We start from the raw sequence: 27,843 nt of genomic DNA on the forward strand, positions 1-27,843 counted from the left end.
GAGAGCAAATGCTGGCTAACTTTTGGCCACTTTTGCCAGATTAGCAACACTAAAATCCACTCACGAAACAACTAACGACTACCAAATTCCAAACAATTCCATACATGACTATACCATACCTTTTTTGTTTGTTCACTACAATCATGTAGAATAAACAGATATGTTAATTAATTAGTTTCTGAATTAAACGGTGGTTTAGTGTCTACAGTTTATAATAAACAAAGTTACATATATTCAAACAAAATATAATTTTAAATGGATTAAAATTGATTGGTTTAGTCTTCGATAGATTATTCACAGAAGTTTTTTTTTTCGATTATCTCAAAACTTTAAAAAGTGGACTTAGTTCCTTTCAACAATAACCGATTCAATTATAAGAACTCTTCACATTCCATACAGAATACAACTTTACTTATGTATGGTAGTAAGGACACGAAATAAAAAACCTAAACATATGAAACTTTCTATGAATAAGCAATTTCGAACTATCCTGAAACGTGATTCGGAAAATTGACAATCCGCATATTCGGGGTTCGGATAATTGGAGTTCTACTGTACTTAGACCATAAATCGGAATACGCTTCGGGTTTCTCTTTCATATTATGGTGAATATGGTGAATATGCTAAAGACAAAGGAACGAATTCTAAGATAATTCTCAACCAGGTAACTTTTCGCAACCGGGATTTCAATCCAGAATCTTATTTTTTTATTTTATTGAGTTATTTTACGACGCTGTATCAACATCTAGGTTATTTAGCGTCTGAATGATATGAAGGTGATAATGCCGGTGAAATGAGTCCGGGGTCCAACACCGAAAGTTACCCAGCATTTGCTCGTATTGGGTTGAGGGAAAATCCCGGAAAAAACCTCAACCAGGTAACTTGCCCCGACCGGGATTTTCAATCCAGAATCAATAATTCCATAATCACACATGCTATATCCTCACCCTAGTGATGAGCAATCTGCTAGATTTAGTAGTGGTGGTGGAGGTGGAGATGACGGTATTGGTAGCAGTAATAATGGTAGGTTATACATTTTACGAGTAATATCAGTACGCATCATATATTAGTGAACATGTGAACGTGAATAATATGAATATTAAGAAAGAAATATGTACAGAAAAATATAAAAAATTCATCAATAGCCAACAAAAATTGTCCAAATCGTATTAGGTTATAAATATTGTAACTAACAGCTTGATGAAAGTAATGCCGACATATAATAGTACATTATGCAACGAGCCTATAATGATAGTAATTAAGAAGCGAGTATGGATGTTTATGAAACGAGCCCAAGCGAGTTTCATAATATTCATACGAGCTTCTTAATTACCATTATAGGCGAGTTTCATACGACTTTTTATGCTCGACCATATTCCTAACTTGAAATTACAGTATTCAGATGTATACATTTTATTTGTATCTGACAAGATCGGAAGTGACCTTGTTCTAGGTCGTGAATTGTGAGATGTGCGCAGACGCAAAAGTATTGATTTTTTCCGAGGAACAATAATGTCATTGACCTTGTGTAATCCCGTTAAACTTGGTATAACCTTTATTATTGAATTAGACATTGAAAAGCGAGATGACAAATTGAATTTATTTGAATAATATTTACAATTAACGCTAATTATTATAGTAACAGAGCATAACCTTCTGCGACAGTATTGGATTTCCAGCCTCCGTGACTTTTCGCTAATTCTCTTTCGATTGCATATCCGAGAATAATCGATACTTGCGGTTTTATAACGGTACAAAGCTGACTTGTTATTGGCTGAACACCTGTAAGCTGAGTTGTCATTGGCTGAAAACAGTTGTACTTTAATGAACAGGTGTACTTTAATGACATGAATTAAAGGACTGCTACCAGGTGTATAATTACTACATTTCGGCATGGTCGAGCATAAAGTTCATTAAGAACTTAAACACAAGCAGCAACACAGATAAACAGTCAGTAATGTGGTCGAAACGTATCTGATGACACGTTTTTGTTTACATTCTCCTCTCACAAGTGTTGCGGAGTGGAGGAATGGCTCCCACTACGGAGCAATGACCTCAAAGAGTGTTGCAGCGTTACAACACATTAAATTTGGTGTTCTTAAAGCTATTGGACGTATTTGACGAAACTTGTCCGCATTGACTTCAGCTATTATCACTGTGAATTAATGTAATAAGTTCCCTTCCTCCTCTCCATTAAGGAAATTGGCGACATATTTATAAGGAATTTAAGAATAGGCATATCATGTATCTAAATTTGCATATCAGTATTAGTCAAACTGACAGCTTCACTTAGGAAGTCTAAAAGCAAAATAAATATACCGATTATGTTTTAGAATTTATAAAATAGCTGATCAACTTAATTTTTTTAAAATCTTATGATGAAGATTATGAAGGTGATTATATGATTATGATATTTTGACAGTATAATAATTAATTAATTAATTAATTAAATAATTGTGATATCTTATTGACTTATTCTATCATTTTGTAATTCTGCACAAAACAAAATTAGAAATTTAGTAATTGAAACAGAGACCAGAGTATTAGGAGTAGCGGAAGGAGTAGAAGCAAACGCAGCAGCGGAGAAGAATAACAATAGAAGAAGTAGGCCTACTGTAGCAACCTGATCAGTATCAGCATAATAATTTTAGTAGGATCATTAACAGTAGTAATAATAGTAGGAATATAAATAGTAGGATTGGTAGAAGAGTGTAGTTAAAGTGCTAATGGAATATGTATAAAAAGACATGATGTGATACGCTGTTAAGATAGTAGTTATACTTGGAAGTTCAAGCCAGTAGAGTCCTTTTATACAATAAAGGTGGGATGTTCAAATTGAAAAAATAAAAGGATATATTAATATACATAGATCTAAATGTGAAGGCTGAAATATGTAACTTTTACGAGCGCCATTATGTCTTTATTATGCCAGCGAAAAAAGACAGTACCGGTATAATAATGAAAGTAAACATTTGAATTGATAAGATCAAAACTGCCTAAAAGAACGGAAAGAAACGTGTGAGGAAGTGTATTCAGCGCAAGAAATGACACAATTTTTACAGAATATAGTAACTATACAAAATAATGATACTGCGAAATATACAAGCTCTAAATGTGATCAGTGATCACTGTTAAAGAAATTCAGTAATATAAATTATATTTTTGTTATTTTAATAACAATTTTTTAACACCTAGTTCTGTTACATTTTTGTAATGTTTGTCACATGCTGTAGTACGAACAAGACCTGAAACCTATGAACTTAATAAATTATTCGAATGTACAAAGAATTGAAACATTTCACACATTATAAGGAATTTCATGAATTCCGTTATATTTCTATCTGGAAGTCGGCACTGGAACTCCGATGTAGAAATCATTTCGATTAACGGTGTGTTCTTAAGAAAATAATAAATTAACTACCGATGAGTTAAGTTGACTGCAACACACAGTGTACACTGAGGTTTCGTTGCTAGTGGAAGAAGATGGAGGTATAGAGAAACATAAAAACTCGAGGAGCGTTGTTTATTGCTGAATGTGTGTTGACCTTGCAGTTGAGAATCAGGCACGGATCTTTGAGTTTTAATATTATACCGCTATGTTGGTCTGCTTGCAAGGAACGATGGGTTACATAAGAACATTTATAGAAAATAAAATAAATAATAAATTAAAAATTAAAATGAAAAATAATTTTGCCTTAACGTTACATAGATTGGGAATTTTTAGTTGTGTATTTTTCATTAGAGACTTTAAAGTGCAGATTTTGTAATACGTAGTTTAAAGAACGGGATGCCAGCCTTTACCATAATCTCACACAAATCCAGTTAAAATTGTGATTGTTTATTTGAAATGGAATTAACTGTTGGCAGATCTTCACTTTCGTTTTTCGATGCAAATGTTCTATTTTCTGTGTGTTTTCTAGTGTTGGAATATCTCTGTATATATTGACGTTTGTCATCCCGCATGTTTACGCTGCACAGTTTGCAAGTATATATTCCCCATTCACTTCAAACTACTCGCCCCAAAATCTGTCACAAATTGATGCTTCTTAGATCTCTTTTTCTTCGTAATGATGTACTACAGATGCACTATCTATGCAGAAAAGTAGCATACTGACGGGTCGTTACAAACTACAGGGACATCATTTTAATTTTACTAACATTTTTAATATTAACCTGGCTATACCTTTGGATTAATGATTGAGACCCGAAAACACCGTTCTCCTTCCACGACTGGAGTTCGATGATACTGGCGTAAAATACAAACAAATCACTTTATAGGAGGAAACAAAAGTAGTTCATCCATTTACGTAAATTAAGAAATACCGCGATTTTGAATGTGATAATTTTCATTAGGTTTTGTTTAAACAAAATACAGTACAGTATTAACAATAAGTGTTTTTACTCACGAACTGAGTTATCCACTCGAACGTATTCATTATGCACTGTATATTATCCTGTGTACAGCACATTAGCGTATGATATAGACGTTGAAGTTAAAATGAAAAAATTATAGATATTTAAACACATTTTTGAAAATGGTGGCCGTTCATTTCGATACAGGCTTCAGTTCTTTTGTGTCTGTTACCGCACTATAGACTATTGCATCTAATTCCAATTACCAGTTTCGTCCTTCATACTTAGTAACTCATGTTGAAATAATTATGTACCTATTCTATAAACGAGTACCTTACGTACTGTAAATTCAATCTTCACTTCTGCCCGACCCGCACAGATAAAATTACTCAGACATGCTATCTAGTGTCCGTCCAAGTGGTTATGTCGCAGGATCGTAGAAAAGGGGGGGGATCACGTGATAGTTAATTACTTAACGAGGATCTTTTCTTTAAGTTATTTTAAACAGTTGCATAATATTACCTAGACGTCCAATTAATTCCTAACAGAAATTAATGTTTTCATAAAAGAGCTAAGAAAGCCCAGCCATTAGTCTTTACAGAGGGGCGAGCAGAAGCAGGTGGGGGAAATCGGGATGCGACGTAGGCAAACGGACGACAGTACCTGTGCGAAAATATGATTCAATATTGGAAGTTTTCGTCACTGGAAAACGCGAACATATTTCTGAAACGTACTATAATCACTAACACAGTACTGCAGGCTTGGTTCTGTGTGGAGGACAGTTGGAACTTCGTAAGTAGAAGGGGTGGGAGTGAAGTACATTAAAAAACTCAGGTAGAATAAAAGTTGAAGTAAAAATAAAATGATGTCCCTTTATATGTGTGTCGTGGTGAACAAACAATTGTTTATTTCATAGTAGGTATTTCTCTCTACATAGTCTGTAGTGTACATGTGCTGCTCTTGGATCTATACAGAAGGTTATGTTCCAGTATTCAGTTATAACTTCCATGCGCAGTGTTCCCCTCAATCAGTCCCCAAGATCCTATGTCTGGTAATGATACGTATTGAGAAGTTCATATATACTCGTAACTTGTACCAAGCATTGGCCGTAAACAGAAACAAAAAAGTTCATTTGGAGTGTCATTTATAGAGTTTTGTTTGTTGTGATATCTGAAATTCTAATTAAACTAGTGGCTTGTGCAGCAAATGCTGCAAACTAAGCTCATTAGACGTTCAAATAAACATTTTTCAGATTTATATTCAATGAAGAATACCAGACACTCGGAAAGTTATTTGCTTCCATAATAATGAAAGATACTCTCTCTCGAGCCAATACTGAAGAGAACCACGCATATAAATATCTACACCACACCGTCATTAAATATATGAAAAAGACCCAACACCACTTGATTAATAACTATAAAAATATTTGATTTTTAATAATATTATTATCTTACGTAAGTTTTATAGCTTTCAGTAACGTATACTATATATACTATATAGCCGCCACTCAGTAAAATATAAAAATCAAAATCTAATTTAAGTTATTCTCTACATCTACTTATATAATCCCAAAACGTTTCACTTTCATATCATCAATATAGCATTAATATGTATAATTAATGAAAAATAGTCACATCATGGCATTAAGTACAATAATATTTCATTTCTAATGGTAATAATGTCATCAAACCACCTCAAGTTTTGTAGTTTGTAATATCCAATACACAGCTGTACCCAGAAAATTACACACCGCAGAATCGAACCTGTATATTATTTTTATAAGTTAAGTTTTTAATAACCAATTTAATTTGAGCTCTAAATATGTCAGCATTCTTGCAGATCATGGCCTTCGTGTAATATTGTTTACTGTAGTGTGTGTTTTGTTTTATTCTGAAATGAAATTAGCTAGTTCTCAAAACTGACGACAGTTGGATTTTGGAAAATAGGAAAATTGTGTTAAAAAATTGACATTTCACTGAAAACTACTATTTTTCTGACAAACTTTGAGTGCCCAGCTTCAAAATGAGGGGTCATTTATTAAAATCCGTTCAGCCTTTTTCCCGCAATTTCCATTACCAGTTCAAATTATATACATAGATTTGGTGCTGATTTAGGATTATAATTAACAGCGCCGACATGTTACTACGTTGAGGACAAGTTACCTAGAAACAAATTGGTAAAGTGAGGTGTATGTTTTAACTGACGCCATCTCTCGCTGTAAGGATGCAGTTGGGCGCGTTGTCTGAGTGATTTAGGAGCTAATGAGTGCAGAGGATCGGTGATTCATCACATGTCAAAACACTTGCTGTGCCGGAGACCATAGAATTGGTCGAGAAAAAAGTGGGAGGACGTTTCATTTTTCAAACCGCAAATCGATTTTTCATTTGGGGCTTATTCCAGTATCCCTGATATATTTTTTTGCCAGATTATTATTTCCTCTCATACATAAATCCAAAAGAAAGGCAAGAAACTCTTTATATGAATTGTATTGCCGCTAAAATTAATGAGCTTCCTGTTTTATCGGCTCATAATCTGACTTCCTTTTTTTATTTTCTTGCCCACTCTTGTGATGTATGGCGTACAATTGATTATTTATTAATACATTTCCTCTTGGTTATGGAAATCGGTACCTTCAGGTCACGGTCGGTCATTATAGGTCATTTTCATATCGCTCCCTGTATAATGGAATGTTTTCGTTCTTTGTCTTTGCGGAGTTCTTTGGTTCCAAAACCTGTTCGAGGGTAGTAGATTTTTAACGGGACAAAAAAGTATTTTATAGGAGAATTAATTATTATTGTAAAGTTCCTTTTTTCGCTCGCTTGTGGTGTATAAAAAATAATTTCACTAAATAACAGGACAAAAGGCAAAATTATTAGCCAGGTTCTTCTCGCCCCAGCATATTCTCTACTCCAGGGGTTCCCAACCGGTGTGTCGCGAAATTTTGGAAATGAAAATTAAATTTTATGCCATCCAGAAAGTTTTTTTACACCGCAATTTTTAATTTACAACCAAGTCTTTGATATCATAGATTTTACTGTATTTTGAGACAGACTTTACCAATGAAACGTGCAACACCTACAACAATGCGTGCTCAGTTTCATTTTTCTGCCTGGCGATAATTCGAGTGAAAGTGAATACTGCAAAAATGCTTAGTAATTCGCTTAATCTTCTCACTTAGTAATAAACAGAGTTTAGAATCGTCAGTAATTATATACGTGTGAACGGGTGATAGTGCGACTGTATATCAAAAGTGCTTTTTTAGATTTTATCATGGATAAATTTTTAATTCGAAAAAAGACAATCTGAATCAAGTTCTTGGTCAGATGACAGCAATGCTAATTCAAATAATATGATCGAAAATTTCTTTCAAGGTTTACAAAAACTTAGGCCTACTGCGTTTCGTAAATATAGTGATACTTGCAATACGGTTTTACGTGGCGTGGAGATGAATATAAACAAAATCTCGAGTGTCTTATAAACGGAAATGTTTTGCTAAATCAGTCGAGGGTGCCAAATAAATTAAAAATACATTTAGGACTGCCTTTTTAACGTCATGTGTGAATGAGCATTTTCTACCATGAAAATAAATTAAATCTAAACAAAGAAACAGACTGCTGCATCTTGAAAATTTATTTGTTGGCCTGTCAACCATAAGGCCACTTTTAGAGAATTGTGAAACCCACCAAGCACAAACTTCACATTAATTTAAATAGGCGAGTTTTCAAAAACGACAATAAAAATCTTTTATCGGACATCCAGAATAGATTGATTGGAATTTTTAACACATACCTTTGTTTTTCTTCTAATGCCACTAAAGTTGCTGCTTGTTTTTTTAGAATTGTCGTTTGCGTGTAAACATCGACATATCTACAACACTGGATGTCCGACACTACATAGAAGATATTAGTGCTTTTTTCTGGCGCTGGAATTGCGTTCCGGCACCTTTTCCTTACATTTCTCATCATGGAACCGAAATATGTGTGAATAACTGTTTTTATATAATTTTTCTTTGAATTTCGCTTTGGCCTTGAAAGTCTTAGTTGGACGAAAAGGAGGTTAAAAACGACAAAATTACCGCGTAGTGGACAGTAATCATCTCCTCGTCCACTATGAAATATTCTGCACAGAGTTTCACCACCTTTTTCTCCAGAAGAAATGCATCATCATCATTATTTATTATTATTATTATTATTATTATTATTATTATTATTATTTTATTATTAAAACCAAATACCGGTGTGTTGCGATATCGTGGGCGTTCAGTAAAGTGTGTTGTCAGTCAAAAAAGGTTGGGAACTACTGCTCTACTCTATAGACAAGTCTCTGTTGGCCAACGTATCTATTGAAAATGCAGGAACTTCATCAGAAAGTAGAGAGCTTTGAAGGAGAATGTAGGAAAGTAGGGGAGAGTTGGGTAGTATCGGACATCTGGTAATATCGGACAGTGAGTTTCATCTACCACCAGATGATAGTACCTGAATGACATGGTTACGTTTCTGTGATGTCGCATACAGAAACGTAAGCATGTTATTCAGGTATTACCATCTGGTGGTAGATGAAAGAAACGCACTGTCCGATATTACCCGATGTCCGATACTACCCAACTCTCCCCTAAGTACAAAATATAAGGATAAGCACAATGAGAGTTTATGCGCAGCGGTGAATCCAAGGACTGATTTTAAATAAAGACTTTTTCAACCTTCAGCGATTGTTTTATATCCATAATATCTAGCTTTGTTCATCTTTCTATTGGTCGCCTTCTAGTTTGCAAGTTATCGTTCGTTTAGTTATTTCTTCTCTCCACGTAATTTGAAGTTGACCTTCTTTTCGACATCCTGAAAGAAACCACTCTAACAAGTCCTCTTTGACCACCTTTCCTGGAACGTTCCAAGTTCCTCCAAACGCTCAACGACCGATTGTTCGGTCTCCGTCCTCTCTCTGAAAACTTTATTTTTCACTTTCTTAACTCTAGAGACCCTTAAATTTCGTCGTAATCCATAAATTTCCTCTGAGTTTATACGGCTTTTCATCTCTCCGTTAGAGTTCATCTTCTTCTCCAAAAGTTACAGTATATATCCGTGATTACTCACAGAATGGTTCCCTTTGTTTGTCCTGTGGATGTACCAGCTCTACAAAATCCCAATTAGGATACTAATCTCAATTCAGGTTTGGTTAACTCTTATCTTCAACATTGTGTTCTGGTTTCTTGCTCTGCTTAAGAAATGTGGTATAGTACTTTAGTACGAGGAAGGGGTGCTGGCTCAACTCCTGTTCTGGAGGACCAGGCCTTGATTTTGGAGTCATCTCCTAGATGAGTTGTTTTGCTGGACTATCAAACTTCATCTTCCAGTTTTGGGATGTTCTTCATGTCCCTTACCCTCTTGATGTCTGGTACCTAGTCAGCCATGTGGATCATTGTTTATTGAGGCTTTCTGCTAACTGATAAACGAATATCACCATGAACTAGAAAAGTTGCAGTAGGCGATTACAAGAACTAAGATTTTAACCATAGCGGATCCAACAAGATTCAAGGTATATGCTCCATTCCTGATTTTTTTTTCATTTCTTATGATGAAGAAATATTCTCAAGATATTTCGGTTTGTCCCTTTATTTTCATTCCATTATTACTTTATTACGGACTTACATTTTCTTACTAAAGCCAGCTGGTTTCGATTCTACGTATAATAATACCTCACTTACTTAGTCTATGCCTTATAAGGAACCCAGAGGTTCATTGCTGTTCTCTCACAAGCCCGCCATCGGTCCCTATCCCGTGCCAGACCCAGTCTCCTGTAGAAACTTATAACATTCCAAGTACCAAATCGCATACTCTTATTCATATTCGGAGCACACACTTGCAAAATACTGACTCAGTTACAAAAATGCATATTAATCCAGCTACACTATTACAGCTTCCAGACAAAAAAATCAACACACAAACTAACACACATATAGGGCTACTACAGCCTGAAGCTCTTTGTCTTATACTAGTGACAGACTTCAGTCACTAATCGCGATTATATATATATATATATTTATATATATATATATATCCATGGTATTATATGAAGAAGAAACGAAACTGAATGGCTAGAAAATGACAGACATATTGGAGAAATTTAATGCATATATGAGAAAAATAAAAATATATATATTAACAAATGGCAGACGAATTACTCATATTTGGAGGGTAACAGAAGTCTGGTGAAAGATATTTCATTTCAATAAAATATAATGGATTACAAACTGAAACTGATTTGTTTTTAACATTTTTAATTTCAATCTCCATTACGAGATATCGTTGAGGTTAGGGATCATTTTAAAAATATGTTCTATTACAAAATAATATAAAACTTAGGCTTAATGATATAAATTTTATAGGTTATAAAATCTCTTTCCAAAATAATAGCAATGGGATAAATTGTATCCGTTTAGATTGTAAAATATGTAAAAATTTTAACAAATAAATTCCCATATCAAGCTGCAAGTTGCAACAAAAAAGAAAGGAAAAACAATGAACAAACATCAAAACAAGGTGTGAATTTCAGATGTCCAGGAGCTAAAGAAGCATATAAGTATATGCATAGAGAAAATTATTTCCTCTACGGTAATTCAGCTGTTGACCCGACTGGGCCAAGTGTGACCTAGTGTGTCAACACATTTTCGGTAATCGCAATTGGAGATAATCGCCATTAGTGACTGTAGTCTGTCACTAGTATTACTCGGTCATGGCCAAGGGTGCACATCTATTGGCCATCTCTCTGATCATTTTTTCATCGGATTCACTCATGCAGTAAGGAGGCCTTGTCTGGATTTTTGCACACCGGCATTGCGAATATTGTTGTTGATTGTGTGTTGCTGTTTGACTAGCACTCAGCGGCGTGAGATTAACATGTAACGGACTGAAAGACTCTGCCAATCAACATGGCTGTGCATTTGTTTGCCTCCCCATCCTCCTCGGGACGAGGAACAAAGCGCCTCTGTCACAACTAAGGAGCGACTCCACCCGCCTCTTGTTCGTGCAATCCACACCTCATTATTTCAGTGCTGGCCTCATTTCTGTGATTACTTTGCAATCCCCCACCCTGCAGCTCATCACTCTGCATCTATCACTCCTCTTAGTTCCTCCTTCATTGTTTTACGCTTCTTTTTCCCCCCGTCTGCTTCTTTATTCATCTTCCTCATCTCGCTTTATCACGTCTTCCACACAACTTGTTCCCCCTAAGAGAGGACATTCTTCCTGTAATCATAACTCCGCGGATGAAGTATTATTGCATTAACTTTGCATCGATCCTCTTGTCTGCGATCCAAATTATCAGGAAATACAGCGCTGAAATTTGAATGTCACAGGCATGAATGCGAATGTAATTCTTCATTCAGCGCTAAACTATTCAGAAACTATAATAAAATAACATGAGGATAAAATTATAAACTGTCCATTGCTGTGGAGTAACTGACCGTGATATCAGCGGGCCCGGGTTCAAATCCTGGCTGGAGGAAGTTACCTGGTTGAGGTTTTTATTCCCGGGATTTTACTCTCAACCCATTAAGGGCAAATGTTGGTTAAATTTCGGCTCTGGCCCCTCGACTCATTTCGCTCATATTATCATCTTCATCTCACTCAGACGCTAAATAATCAATATAGTTGGTAAAGCGTCGATTATAACGATTTAAAAATTTATGAACTGAGGAATAAAATGACAAAGGACACCAAAATCCACAGCATCTGTATTCATTACACACTCAAGGATATGACCACCATTCAACCTCTGAAAGGTCATGATGAGTAACACTCTCTCCTGTTGACCAGTACTTCTCTTATTCTCCTTGTGTTCCTCTTTTCCTTGCCTTTCCCTTGTTTTTCTTTCAATCCCACTGTTTTCCTTCTATTCTCATAGTTCTTGTACTACCGTTGTTTTCCCTGTGTTTTCCTTATGTTCTCTTACCTCTCCTTGTTTTCTTTGCCTTCCCTTATTCTCCTTACCTTTCCCCTTTTCTCCTTGCCTTCCCCTTGTTCTCCTTGCATACCCTTTGTTCTGCTTGCTTTCCCCTTTCTCTTTTTCTTCCCTCCCCTTGTCTTCCGTGTGTTCTCTGCCTTTTCTCTTGTCTTCTTTTTATTCTCGTTATATTCCACTTGTTTTCATTGCATTTTCCTTGTTATTCTTGTCGTTCTATTATTCTCCTTCTATTTACCTTGACTTTTCGTTATTCTTGTATTTTCCTGGTTTCATATCTATAGTTGTTATTTCCTCTTTGCTTACGCCTTAGGAAGTGAAGACTCTATAAAGTCTAGGAAGGTAGTATCATACAAATCTGGCTATCAGGTAGAAGCTCTCTTTAAAGCAGACTTGAATAATTTCAAGGGAAAAATTGTTCCGGGCCGGGTATCGATCCCGGGACCCTTCGCTTAGCGCACGAATGCTCTACCGACTGAGCTACCCCAGGAACTATATACGACACCGTCACAATTCTTGCCTTTATATCCACACAACTCAAATGGGCTGACAAGACGCCAGAAATCCAACTTTGAGTGCACACAATTCTGTGTGACTTAAATTGTGGTTTTCTATTAACGTACCTACAGTAACGATAGGTAGGTAGTATCGTTCGCCATTTTTGTTCTTTCGTTGCTGAGAAATCTATTTGCCGCACCGTTAAACATTTTCATGTCGTAGCTCCTATGATAATAAAAAAAAACACATTGTAATTGAGCAAATAATTGAGCGGCAAATAATGTCCTCGTGTGCTTTCTGCGAACCCCAGAGAAAGAACAAAATGGTGGGCGATTATATTAAGTATTTATCGAGCCTTAGGAAGTGTACAGTATAACGTCATCAGCAGCGAATGGCAAGACGCACACGTTTAAATGTAGCCGACCTGCAACGTGATTGGCTGTCGGAAATAAGAGCGACGGGACTATAGCATCTCAAACATACAATTCTACGGAAACACAGTACCTATATGACGCATACTAAAGCCATGTAGCCCTCCTTGTCGACAGGTGATCGCACCTCACACGTATTGTAACGTTGCACACTGTTTTAGTCATAAATTTCACCAACACTATCGCCGCTACTATCATCATTGCTATCATCATCGTCACTACCTTACTTACATATAAATGGCTTTCATATAAAATATATCTTTAAGTGTATTTTTTAGAAATAAATTATTTATATAACTGTGCCCAACCTGAAATGTCTTTAGACAAATTTTTAGTGTTTTAAGATATTTACGTTATTGACTTTTCAAATTTTAACACGAAACCGTTATACAAATATTCATTCATTCACTTAGTGTTCTGCCCAAGGCAGGTCTCTCAATGCAAACCCAGTATTCTCCAATCTTTCCTATTTTCTGCCTTCCTCTTTGTCTCCTCATATGATTCATATATCTTAATGTCGTTTATCATCTGAAATCTTCTTCTGCCCCGAAGTCTTCTTCCGTTCATCATTCCTTCCAGTGCATCTTTCAGTAGGTAGTTTCTTCTCAGCTAGTTTCCCAGCCAATTCCTTTTAATCTTTCTGATCTTCCACGCTGGGGCCCACTTGGACTTTTTAGATGCGAAAGAGAGAGTGGTGTGCGGAAAGCAAAGGGAAGCATTTAACTTTCCCAAGGAAAAATGAAAGCATGGGATGTTGAGTCTTTCCAGGTAAAAGATTCCGGACATGAACTATACAAATATAGTCTACCATAAAATGTGCTTTAAATTCTTCTACATGCATCTAAATTATTTACAGTATCTGGCCACATTGATAGAATGACACAATTTTTTTAAATTACTCCAATTTTATATATAAAGTAGAACTATGTTATCACCACTATATTTTCAGACACAGTTTGAACAATATTTACTTTTTTATCCCTAGAACATGTAGGTGGGTCATGTTGACCCGAGCTACATTAACTTTTGCAATAAATCACTTGATAACGTTGGCAAAATCGCTGTTTTTGTTGGCTATCATTATTTAGGGGTAAATTTAATCCCACATATAAGTTAGAAGGTACCATTGAAAAATTATTGGTCATATTTATGCACAGAATTTCAATTACTTTTGGGTATGGTATTCAATTGACACAACAATTACAATAATAATTTCAAGGGAAAAATTGTTCCGGGGCCGGGTATCGATCCCGGGACCTCTGGTTGAACGTACCAGCGTTCTACCACTGAGCTACCCGGGAACTCCACCCGACACCGTCTCAACTTTTCCCTTTATATCCACACAACTCGCGTGGGCTGACGAAACGCCAGAGACCCACAACGAGTGCACACAATCTCTGTGTGACTTGGAATTGTGGTTTTCTGTTAACGTACACAGTAACGTATAGGGCCTATATTATGCAAATCTAGTCTTTCAGGTGAAGCTCCCTGTAAAGCAGATTTGAGTAATTTCAAGGGAAAAATTGTTCCGGTGCCGGGAATCGATCCCGGGACCTCTGGTTGAACGTACCAGCGCTCTACCACTGAGCTACCCGGGAACTCCACCCGACACCGTCTCAACTTTTCCCTTTATATCCACACAACTCGCGTGGGCTGACGAAACGCCAGAGACCCACAACGAGTGCACACAATCTCTGTGTGACTTGGAATTGTGGTTTTCTGTTAACGTACACAGTAACGTATATATTATGCAAATCTAGTCTTTCAGGTGAAGCTCCCTGTAAAGCAGATTTGAATAATTTCAAGGGAAAAAATTGTTCCCGGGTAGCTCAGTGGTAGAGCGCTGGTACGTTCAACCAGAGGTCCCGGGATCGATACCCGGCCCCGGAACAATTTTACCTTGAAATTATTCAAATCTGCTTTACAGGGAGCTTCACCTGAAAGACTAGATTTGCAATTACAATAATGTTGTGCGTTTCCGTTAACATTCAAATATAATAATAATAATAATAATAATAATAATCATACTAATTTAGTTGTAGTCAGCCAAGTAAAGTGAATAATACGGAGAAGTTACTGTCTTATTAGGGGATGATCCAAATGAAACAAAAGGAGCTGTGGGCAGCTTTGGTCAGTTGTGCCATATTTCAACTGCAACAAAAAAAAAAAACAGACGGTGGCCATTGAGAATTTTTTATGGAATACATCATCAAGGTGCAATCTGTTTACTCACCACATTCTCATACGCCGTTCCCGAATGGAAGAAGCAACGGAAGAAGACGAGAAGACAGTCTTTGAAGGAACTTGGATTGGTTCGTGTGCTGTTCTTTTGAAACAGAGACTCCAGAACAAAAATCTTTCGAGAGACCGGAAAGCTCTCACCAACAATATTTCTGGAAACCCACTATCTCCTCACCAGCCAGAGAGGAAAAAGAAAACGCTGTGGCTTCTGCGCACAGGATAAAGATAGAAAATCAAACACGTTATGCATGATATGCAAGAAGTACATTTGTTCGGAGCACAGTGTTTACATGTGTGGTCACTGGACATAATTGACAAAATAGACTTACATTATCTAATAAAAATTATATCTGAACGCGTTCCCGAACATTTCTCCCAAACCACTTTTCCCAATCTAACATTCCCACTGTTAAGATTTCCATTAACTTTTCTTACCAATCCCTAGTTCCCAAGTTCATTTTCCCAAAACCAAGTTTTAACAATTCCATTCTTCCCAGTTTTTTTTTTCAATGATATTTAATTAATTTAATGTACTATGGTTACTTTGCATGGCAGAAGAAACATTAATTCTTAACTCTAATGTAGAAACTATGGTTACTTATTAGTCTTTCAATCAGTAAGGATGGAAGAACAAAATTCACAAGTATTTACTTCTAGCAGAGATGGCAGGAAATTAATCCATAATGGATTTATTTATTATAAAACAGATTTGAAAAACGGGAAGGATTACTGGCGATTACGCGTAAATCCGAATGTACAGCAACAGCAATAACAAAATCGACAGGAGACGCTTTATCAGTTCTGAAAGAGAGCGAAAATCAACATGCTCCGAATCAGGAGTGCGTAAAGGCCGAGCTCGTGGTTCGGAGAGTAAAAGAATAGATACTGAACACCCAGAGTTACTACCACCACAAATTCTTAGGGTGGAATTTTCTTCAAGTCAGTACGCAAAGACTAAACCGAAGAAGAATGGTTACAAACTTAAAATCACATAAAATCTATCGTCTTGCAATATTCAGCATATAAAGGGGAGAGGATGGTTTTTTTTTTTTTTGGTGAAAAATGAGTAAAGTTTCAAAACAAAAAAAAAATCTCTAAAATACTCTGTGATATGCGTGGAATGCATAGCATAACATTTTGTGGGTATTTGTGCCCTTATCGGATGTTGAGTCGCCATTTTTAAACTTCCTGCGTTATGGATTTTTAAATCACTTGCCCACTTTTATTGTTGTTTCCGGTAAATTCAATTTTCAAAAAAAAAAAAATTCTTTAAAATACCCTTTGATATGTGTGGAATGCATTGCATAACATTTTGTGGGTATTTGTGCCCTTATCAGATATTAAGACGTCATTTTTAAACTTCCTCCGCTATGGATTTTTAAATCACACACCCGCCTTTATCGGTTTCCAGTAACTTCATTTTTTTTGCTACATTGCCAGACAAAAATGGATATAATTTCTGAAGTATTAAATATATATGCATTAAATTTAGAACACATTCTTTAGACTATTAGGAAACGTTTCCCTGTAACAGAATTTTGTTAATTGATTTCATTTTAAAAATACGTCCTTTTGTTTGCAAGAAAGGAAATCAGAAAATTGTTATTAAAATTAAATTATTTTTTTTTTTACAAACGTAGAGACTAATATCAAAATCCTGTTACAGACTGTTTGTAGAATATGCGTTGCAAATATATTGCAAAAAGACTGTTTGAATCTATCTTTAAAAACGGTTTAGATATATCGGTTTTAGTACAATCCTGCATTGGGTATATAATTTTTTTTTTTTCAAAATATTTTTATTTGGTGGAGTTGCCACAGCTATGAGCTCTCTACATACAAAAAATTAATACTTTACACCAAATAGGAAAAAAGTTTTAAAAAATACCATCCTCTCCACATAAAATCTATCTTCTTGCAATGTTCAGCATATAAAGAAGATGGCAGAATATTAGATTATCTCAGAACTATAGAATAAAATTTCATTTTACAATTTTTGTAATATTAATTTCAATGGAAATAACATTGTTTTCTTGTGTGAATGGAGATTTTAGGAAAGAGGGATTGGGCGAGGAACCCATTATCCGCCACAACAATTGGCGCAATATCAAGTACCCGCGAAAGTGATAGATGATATTACTTTCACAGGTTGGTAGTTATAATTTGTTGGAGGGATATTTTCCGCTCTACTGTACGATCAGCATACAATATTGAATACTGAAACCTGAATACGTTGACCGTAGTGAGACTGTGGATTGACTGGTATAGGCCTACATCTGGCGTGATTAAAATGTGATGGAATTAGTAGTAAAGCTGCTAAGTAAAATTTAAAATATTACCCTATTTTTGGGGGTTTTTTGTTTTTAGGCTAATCTCTAACCTCATGGCATGTAGATATGTGAAATCCTTTTTATATAGTTGCTGCGAGTTTCCGTTACAGACTTTCTATGAAATGATTTGCAGGCATTGGTTGTGTTTGTGATAGTTGCAGACTATTTTGCCTAAATCATAGGGAGAAAACGCGCTTCCTCAGAGACAAAATTATGGACAAGGTAATCACAAAATTCAGTTGTATGGTTTCTCGTCGTAGTATAGATCAAATACGAAACAGTCTGTCACTCACTTAGGAGCGACATAGGGAAGACCAAAAATTTGAGTAAGCACTTACCTTCTTCTGACAATTTGTCTTTCCGTGTCTCTGCTAAATCAATATTTTGTAATTTGCACCACCAAGCTTGTGAGAGATGGTATCTGCATCAGGTTTTTGCACTGGCGCAAAATCAACTAACGTTAACTATTACCAACATAAACACAATTTACAGAAAAATCACACTAGGTGGCGCAAAATCAACTGTCGGTAAATCATGTACCCGGATTGGGAAAATGTGCGAAAATTTGATTGGAAAAAGGTGCTTGGGTATTTTGGATTGGGAAGATTATTTTTGGGAACAATTAGCTTGAGAACAATATTCCATTGGGAAATTTGGTTTGGGAAATATGTCCGTTAACCATCTGAACGTGATGAATATTGATTATATAAAAGAAAAATTTGAGTTATTTAATAAAAGATTGAATTATGTTTAAAATTGAAATAACTTGTTATAATCTCTATGTTTAGGTAGAATTAAGTAGGCCTATATGTCCTTAAATAATTTTTATATTATCATTACAGTTGACAAAAGGTTCAATTTAAATAATAATAAACATGAAATGTATTTATTTAATCATTATTTTGTATTTTTTGTTCTTTTAGAGCATGGGGTCAAAGTGACCCCACCTATATTTTTAAGAGAGGAAAAAGAACCTATATGTTGTAGGGATTTATATTTAAAAGTGACATTAATGCATGATGGGGCACTTTATCACACTATTAAAGTAGTGAAAATCTTTCTGTCAGGAAATGTCCTTCTTTTGTCTCAGCCCGGAAATCCTCCGGATTTGAATTCAATCGAGAATTTGTGGATTTTGTTTAAGAATGTAATGCATAAACAGGTTAATACAACAAAAGTAATTGAGAGTATATCACGCAGAGTTGCGGTTATTATTGAAGGTATTCTGTCATTTTGTAATATGAATATGTAAATATTTCTCAAAGTGTGTTCTGAAAACTTAGTAGGAGTAATGTAGTTGTATTTTCAAAACCAAAATTGCAGTGAAGGTAGAATTTACAATATAGTATTTGAAAAGTTGTAGGTGATTCTATTAATACGGCCAAATTGTGTATGCTTCAATATTGTAATAGATTCTAAAAATGTTTAAACTTTGTCAAATTGACCTGATCGAAGCCATAATGGAAATACAAAAAAATAAAACCAGTTTCGTCCATGATGTCTATCATACAGAGTGATTCACGAGGGAAGGTCAGAAATTTAGGATGTGAGTTCTGAAGTCATTCTGAATGAAAAAGTTCATATGAATATAGATCCGTTTTCGAACGGTTACGGAGATATGGCTCTTTGATTTCACAAAAACTTCTGACATTCCATTGTACTAACTCGCATTTAGAGACAGATAACGGACAAATTTAAAGTTTATAATCACGTATGCATACATACCTAATATTCTAGAAGTTGGGGTCGATGTTTTCGCACATTTTCAAAGGTACCTCCTTCTGCTTCAATGAACTGTTGCGCTCGGGTGTGAATCGCGCTCATCGCTCGGGAGAGTTGCATGTGGCTGTTCTTATGCCGCATCCAAAATACGGTCGATTAGCGCCTCTCTCGTTTCCCCGTTCCTTTGCTATACCAAGTCTTTCATCCAACTCCATAGACAGTAAATAGTCTTCGATATGGTACCCTTCTGTTCGGAAAGCGTCGTTCATGTTCAGCGACGGCAAGCAAGGAACTTCCGTCGCACAAACCATAAACATACACAATATCGACGTATTCTGAAGTCGAAAATTTATAAGGCATCTTGAAAAACACAACTTAACACTTCCGATCACTGTACCTGTATAATTACTGTAGTGTAGGTAGCTGACTGAACTGCTGTGAACCGATAAGTGATAACGTATGTTGTGACATTTGTAATGCCCCACCACCCGGTTTGTTTCTCTTCTCTTATCTACATCGCCCACAATGCAGATTCCAATGTTACGTCATTCATCGGTGACCTTGTCTCAGTCAGCAGCATATGGTAACGTCTGATTCACATTGGGGCGAGACGTTTTACCAAAAAATTGTATGTAGCTCCGCCATCATTCGAAAACGGACCTATGTTTATATAAACTTTTTCACTCAAAATGGCCTAAGATATCGTATCCTAAATTTTTACCTTTCCTCGTGAATCACCCTGTATTTGTTATGCGTATTTGTGTAATGTCCTAGATTTGAGATTAGAGAGCAACATTTTGTTTTGCTATCAAGTTACTATGTATTATCGTTTTATTTTTCCTCAGGACATCATGTGTACCAAATTACGAACCTCGGAGTATAATATATTTGAATAAACGTGTGCTTAAACGTATGTAAAATTAAATCAAAAGCATGAATATAATGCAATAACAGAATAGTGAAGAAAAGCAAACAGTACTTTAAAAAGCAGAGCTATCAATATTCCATCGTTAGACACTCCTCGCTCTCTGACCCAAGTACACAGATGCAAACAGATGCCTAGCTAAGAAAAATGACGGCAGAACATTTTTGTGTGCAATTCATTATACGAAACATTATCTTCTTACTTGGATGCACGAATAAAAGATTCATATTTATATGTTTTTTAAATATGTTTTTCAGAAAATTTTAGAGGCTATTCCAAAAGTAGTAGTATAATTTTGTAATATTATAAGGGTCGATTGTATAAACAATTTAATCTTAGATCAGAGGTTAAATTGATCCTCGTTCTAGCTGAACTTGGAATTTTGTGTTGTATAAAGTCTAATCTGAGATTAATTTGTCTCAAATTAAAGTCAACTTTGACTGAAGAAATTTCTCCGATTAAGTTAGATGATCCAAGTTCAGTTATTTCTTTTCTGTTTGAAATATGAAAGTGACAGATTGTGCAAATAAAATATCCATTATTATTATTAATATTAATAGATACGGTAGGTACATTTATATATATTTTTCCAATTTCTTGCCTAAATGCACAAACATTCTTATATTTTATAAGGCTCTATCGTGTTCAGCAGTATGAAATAACATAACCTATAATTATATTATGTTTATAACAACCATTAATTATTAATGGATATGATAGGTACATTCATACATTTTCAATTGACTGTATTACTAAACGAAAATTTTTTAGCAGTATCAAGCACCATAACATAACAATTTGGAGAAGAGCCGACTGGTCGGTCTGGCCCTTCACGGGTTGTAGCGCCACAAATTATTATTATATTATTTAGTAGTTGCGATTGTCGTTAGTTATGTAATGAGGAAATTTGTAAGCCTCTGGTGTAACTCAGGCTGTAGCGTGTTTGCTTTCTGATCCGGAACTGAGGTGGGGCGTGGGTTTGATTTCCGCTTGGGCTGACTACTGGTTGGGTTTTCTAAGAGATTTTATCCAAACGTAAGGCGAATGTTAGATAACCTATTACGAATCCTCGGCCTCATCCCGCTATTACTAATTCTATCCACGCTAAATAACCTAGTAGTTGATACGGCGTCGTTAAGTAACTAACTAAAAAATAAATATGTATGTATCATTTTTAATGACTTTTTTTTTTGAGTTGGCTCTTTTCAAACTTTCCCTTTTTTGTTATTGTTTCGAAGTCTCTCTCTCTCTCTCTCTGTCTCTCTCTTTCATTTTTAGAGTAGAATAATCGCTTCTAATATGACATGCAGTTAAGACAGTAACAATATTATCTCTGTTATAAATGCAATTAGATTGTAATAATGTCATAATTAATTTCTTTAAAATTCTGTTACTCATCTTTTAATATACTTACGGCTCATAAATTCTGTTCTAATTACTTTCAAATTATTGTCTGCCGACACGATCTATATTTCTGTCGTAGAAGTTTTAAGGAGAAGTAACTTTACCACAACTAGCTATTAAATGACAATAAACGCTGTCAATTAACTTAAGAGTTATACGGGAGTTAGTGTGATAACTGCCTGACGGGGTAAGATGCCATTACCTTAATTCCATTCTTTCTTTGTCACTGAGCTTCAGAGAGTAATAGAGAAGTAATTATGGAAATTAACTTTTTCTCGTCTAGTCTCAACGGTTAAGGCTGTGATAACGATTTTTTTTCTGTTTTCTAACCACATTATTTGAAGAGCATAAGGAAATGAAGGTTTATATGCATTTTGTTTATGCCACTGGGATTTTTAATTCGACACAAAGCTATCATTAGATCCACAGGCATTTCACTTCATGGCCTACAGACCTACACTGCTGTTAAAATTAATATTCTTCTTCAGTCAGGGATACTCTCTTTGTAGGGTAAAGTTGCCTACTTCCGTGATACCCTTAATCTCGTGATACTTCTTTTAAATTGAATGTAATTCAAAGTTTTGAAGTTCGACCATAGCGCCAGACATCTTTCTCGAAAAAGTGCATCTTTGCCTACTTTTGAGATATCGGTGAACTTCCTAGCAAGATGCCCAATCCCGTAAGATTCAGGGGAAAAATGTATCACGGAATCAGGAGTATCACGGAATTAGGCAACTTTACCCTACTTAGTAAGATGGTTTGCATGAAGACATGAACTTTTCCATGCTCACTATAGAGAACATCTCGTGTAATATTACGTTTCTTTGTGCATTCCTTTTCCGATACACAGGATATTCTTACATTACTCTTTAAGGAACGACCACTCATATAAATTGAGGGAAATAAGACAGAGGACGGACACTGGAAAGTTTTCTTTTCTCAATGGTACTATCAGGGACTAGAATGCTTTACCTGTAGACTTACTAAGGGCTTTACCAATAACCAAAAATATATTTAAAAATAGGCTTAAGGACTTTACTAATAGACGGTAGTATATTATACACAATATTTAAAGGGTGTAATTGATATTTTGTTATTGGAGTATTGTAGCAGTGAAGAAGTGTTGTGTCAGTGAAGTATGTTGTGTAAGTGAAGTGTGTTTCTGTCAGTGAAGCTTTATAGATTATAGTGGCAGTGCAAAGTATTTTAACAGTGAAATGTTTTTGAAGTGTTAGCGAAATCAGGATAGAATCAGTGAAATGTGTCGTAGTTCCAGTGCAGCAAGTGAGTTGACAGCGAAATGAGAGTAGTGCTGAAAGGTACTTGTACAGGTATGAACATATCATACTCGTGGGTTTTAGTTCGAACTTAGGGTTAAGATACAAATTAGATTTATTTTAAATGTTATTTTAAGTGATCGTGCTTCATTTAATTTTGGATATTCCCTATTATTATTATTATTATTATTATTATTATTATTATTATTATTATTATTATTATTATTATTATTAGTATTATTATTAGTATTATATTATTAGTATTATTACTAATTTATTATTAATTGTATTTTTTATTAATTGTGTTTATTGTCATTATTGTGTGTAATTAGTTACCACTGCCACCGAATATATACCCATTTGCAGTGTGAATAAATACATACATATACATTAAATATATGTAGTTTCATAGTAAGGGAGTACCAGAAGCAATTAAATGTGGGTATGGAGAAGAATGGAGCGTGTGAAATGGACAAACAGAATAAGAAACTAAGGTGTGTTGGAAAGAGTGGGTGAAGAAAGAATAATGCTGAAACTGATCAGGATAAGAAAAAGAAATTGCCTGGATCAATGGCTGAGAAGAACCTGCCTACTGAAGGATGCACTGGAAGGAATGGTGAACGGGAGAAGAGTTCGGGGCTGAAGAAGATATCAAATAATAGACGGCATTAAGATAAGAGTGAGTCAGAAGAATATAAAGATATAAAGAAGGCGATATTAAGAATGTTTCGTGTACTATAAATTACTTCGCAGGAATGTAAACATAACTGCTAACATTTATTTGCAACAACTCAGACGCTTTGTGGCCACAATTGAAGAAAAAGGGTCAGGAAGACTGCATCGAGTGCTGCTGCAACACGATAATGCACGTCATAATCCGCTAACATGACGAAAGCAGCTATCCAAGAGCTTGGTTCAGAAGTGATTCCAAGTCTCCCATAATCCCCCGACCGTGCGCCCTCAGATTTCTACCTTTTCGGTTCTCTATCCAATAATCGTATAGGGAACTGCTTTGATAACGAAAATTCTTTATAAACTTGTCTTGACGAATCGAATTCTTTAACTCCAAAGCAACAGATTTCTTGAGACGTTTAATCCAGCGTATTCTGAATCTCACCGGTCCGGTGGCATCAATGACGTCACGTTGCAGCGAAATAAGGAACAAAACTGCTGGAAGGATCGATGCTATCATGGAGACTGTACAATTTGTTGTCTGTGCTACGCTAGCAAAATTTTGCGAAATTTTCGTACTCCCATCTCGTGCAAAGAAAAGATAGCATAAATAATTTATTTCTTGAACCAGTAGTAATAACTAGTCCGTTGACATGTTCGCTCATAAGCCATTAACATATTGTTTTTACGTTGTGCTCATTACAAACAATACAGCAGAACTAAAGCAGAACACACCGCCATGACACAACAGTGCACGATGTTATTAGTCTGCTAATTCCTGCCCTATACAAGAACCAATCAGATTCACTGATGGCTGCTGATGGAGACTGCCACCATCTCTGCAAGTTGATGGCACCGGTGCGACACCGGTGGAGCATCAATGACGTCATCGGTGGAATTCGGAACACCGTGATGCCATCGGATTGCTCACCGGAGAGATTCGGAATACGCTCATCGAAAAACTACCCCATCGTTGGCAGAGAGTAGCCGTGGCGAAAATGCGACTCACGAGCTCATTGTGGCTTGCAATGATAGCTGTGCATTTCTCTTGCTTCCTAACTCCCCCAACCCCCACCGTCTCACTCACTGGAGTCAAACTCCGTTCCATTTGTATTTGTCTCTGACCTGCGAGTGGCGTATCGTCGCAATGTCTCTCTCGAAACAAAACGAAAGTTTCAAGTAGGATGGGAGGACGCATTTTTTGCTGCCAATATGGGGAGAATATTAAATGTATGATTTGTTCACAAATATTACGAGGAAAAACGGTTGTGTAACATAAAACAGCATTATACTACATGTTACTCATGAAACAATAAAAGGTTAAGTGTTATTATTATTATTATTATTATTATTATTATTTCGATCCTTTTTCAGTAGATGTATGAATAATGCGGTTAGGTTTTCAATTTAAACTCACAGATTTACAATGCAGCCCTAATGTTACAATGAAAGCTTGATGTAAGGACTTGATAAATGTTGAACTTTTCTAATCTTTGCCAAAAAATAAATATCCGAAGTTTCGTTCTTTCGATTGCTCTGTTGAAGCCATGTTCGCTACAAGTTACGTTTGTGAAAAATTATTTTCAATAATTAAAATAGTAAAAACCTAATTTAAATTACGACTGATAGACAAATACCTTCGTGATCAACTACGACTGGCAGTAAGTGACATAATTCCTGATTTTGAAACTCTATCGCAGAGACATTCTGAAGACAGTTAATTTTAAGTTGTGATAATGTGCCCTATGTTTTCTTGTTTATTTCTTTCTTCGTTACACGTACTAAACATTAGTTTGTAACCTTATACTCTATAAAATTATATCTAAGTGCTTGACGTAAGGAAAATGAAAATCCGTTAATTAGTCAGACAGTTGCTTCACTTCCCCTTCGGGTGTCCGCCTCCTTCCATAGGTGCTATGCACGTTGCAGGTTACACAGTGGCTCGGCGCACGATTACATTTTCGCCACGGCTGGCAGAGAGTCATAGATAATATAGCAGAATGTATTACTGATTAGTTTCTGTCTTCTATTCATCTCAAAAACTTTTGTCAGAGCGAAAAAATGGTATGAACTTCTGCATCACCCCAATAATTAGTTGCTGTGAATAACTAAGTGGGCTCTGAGCGTGCAGTAATTAAATTTATTTATTGTGCTCTTCTACGTAACTTTGATAGAATATAATAGTTTATTGTGTAGAACTTAGAAAACAGTTTCTGAAATAGCAGAGCTGTGAATTCCTCCGGATATTTCCTGAATAATTTTTGCAATTTCACATAAATTTAACTCGAAGCTATTATTTTTGTGCCTGAATTCTCAACTTTGAAAGATGTTTAAGAATGCAGGCGAAATGTAGATTCGTAAATTATATATACGTTAGACAAGACAGGAGTTAATCAACGCATTATCTTGAGATGAACTTGTGAAGAAGTAGAGTTTCCCTTCGGAGCGTGAGGGGGAAGTTTCTTGCGGTTCGCCCCCTCCGTTTCTTCATCTCCATCCATCATCGTTCTGACAACCGAGCGGCGATTTCATAACCAGAGACTTCATCCTTGACCCGCAGGGGGAGGGTTACCAACAAGACAAGAAATAATTGAGGGCTGCATGGGATCTGTGGTGTTATAGGATTTCCACGACTTTAAACCCTGCAGGGATACTTCAGGATAACTCGGCTGGAATTATAATACTCCAGGAATTTAAAGTTGTATCTGCATGACAATTGTTTACGAACTAGAATGTACCTGAATCAACCACCCTATGGTTCATCTTATTCCAGCCATATGCCAGTGAGTTAACTAATGATTTATCAGCAGGGGACTGCTGTATTCGACCACAGATAGATCCTATGACATTTTAGGTGAGCATGTTGACTGAAGGACAGATTTTCTGCTGTACGTCTTTCCATTTTTCTTTCAAATTTGTTCTATTATCTCCTCATTAACAAGGGTCGAGTCATATTCTAATAACTCAGCTTACTACTTGTTTATACAACTTGTTTACAACACTTTTAACCATATATCACTTAGAAATATATTTATGATGGTCACTTTCAAGTGTTAAGGGGAGAGGATGGTATTTTTTGGTGGAAAATGAGTAAATTAAAATACTCTGTGATAGCCTATGTGTGGAATGCATTGCATAACATTTTGTGGGTATTTGTGCCCTTATCCGATGTTGAGACGTCATTTTTAAACTTCCTGAGCTATGGATTTTTGAATCACACGCCCGCTTTTATCGGTTTCCAGTAACTTCATTATTTTTGCTACATTGCAAGACAAAAATGGATATAATTTAGTAACTATTAAAGATACATGCATGAAATTTAGAACACACATTCTTTAGACTATTAGGAAACTTTTCTCTAACAGAATTTTGTTAATTGATTTCATTTTAAAAATACGTCCGTTTGTTTGCAAGAAAGGAAATCAGAAAATTGTTATTAAATTTTAATTGTTTATTTTTCAAACGTAGGGACTCATATCAAAATTCTGTTACAGACAGTTTGTAGAACATGCTTTTGCAAATACATTCCAAAAACCCTGTTTGAATCTATCTTTAAAAACGGTTTAGATATATCGATTTTAGTAGAATCCTGCATTGGGTATATTTTTTTTCAAATTTGGGCCCCCAAATATATATTTTTTTCAAAATATTTTTATTTGGTTGAGTTGCCAAAGCTATGAGGTCTCTATATACAAAAAATTAATATTTTACACCAAATAGGAAAAAAGTTTAAAAAAATACCATCCTTTCCCCTTAAAAGTAAACTAAACTTGTACATGACTAGTTTCTACTTAGTAGTAGTCATCTTCAGGACTATTGAGGTGTCCTTACACCTTCCTGTTTCTTCAGTTGTTTTGCTGGGCGGTGCGTTTGTGTTATGTAATGTGTGTGTGTGTGTGTGTGTGTGTGCTGAAATTCAGTTGTGTATTGAGGATTTGACTCCACACTGCCTAACACAAACGCACGACCCAGAAAAATAACTCAAGAAACCGGAAGACGCGAGGACCTCACTCGTTCTGAAGATGGTTACA

The sequence above is a fragment of the Periplaneta americana genome, chromosome 13 (genome assembly GCF_040183065.1).
Source record: "Periplaneta americana isolate PAMFEO1 chromosome 13, P.americana_PAMFEO1_priV1, whole genome shotgun sequence".
Classification (NCBI taxonomy): Eukaryota; Metazoa; Arthropoda; class Insecta; order Blattodea; family Blattidae; genus Periplaneta; species Periplaneta americana.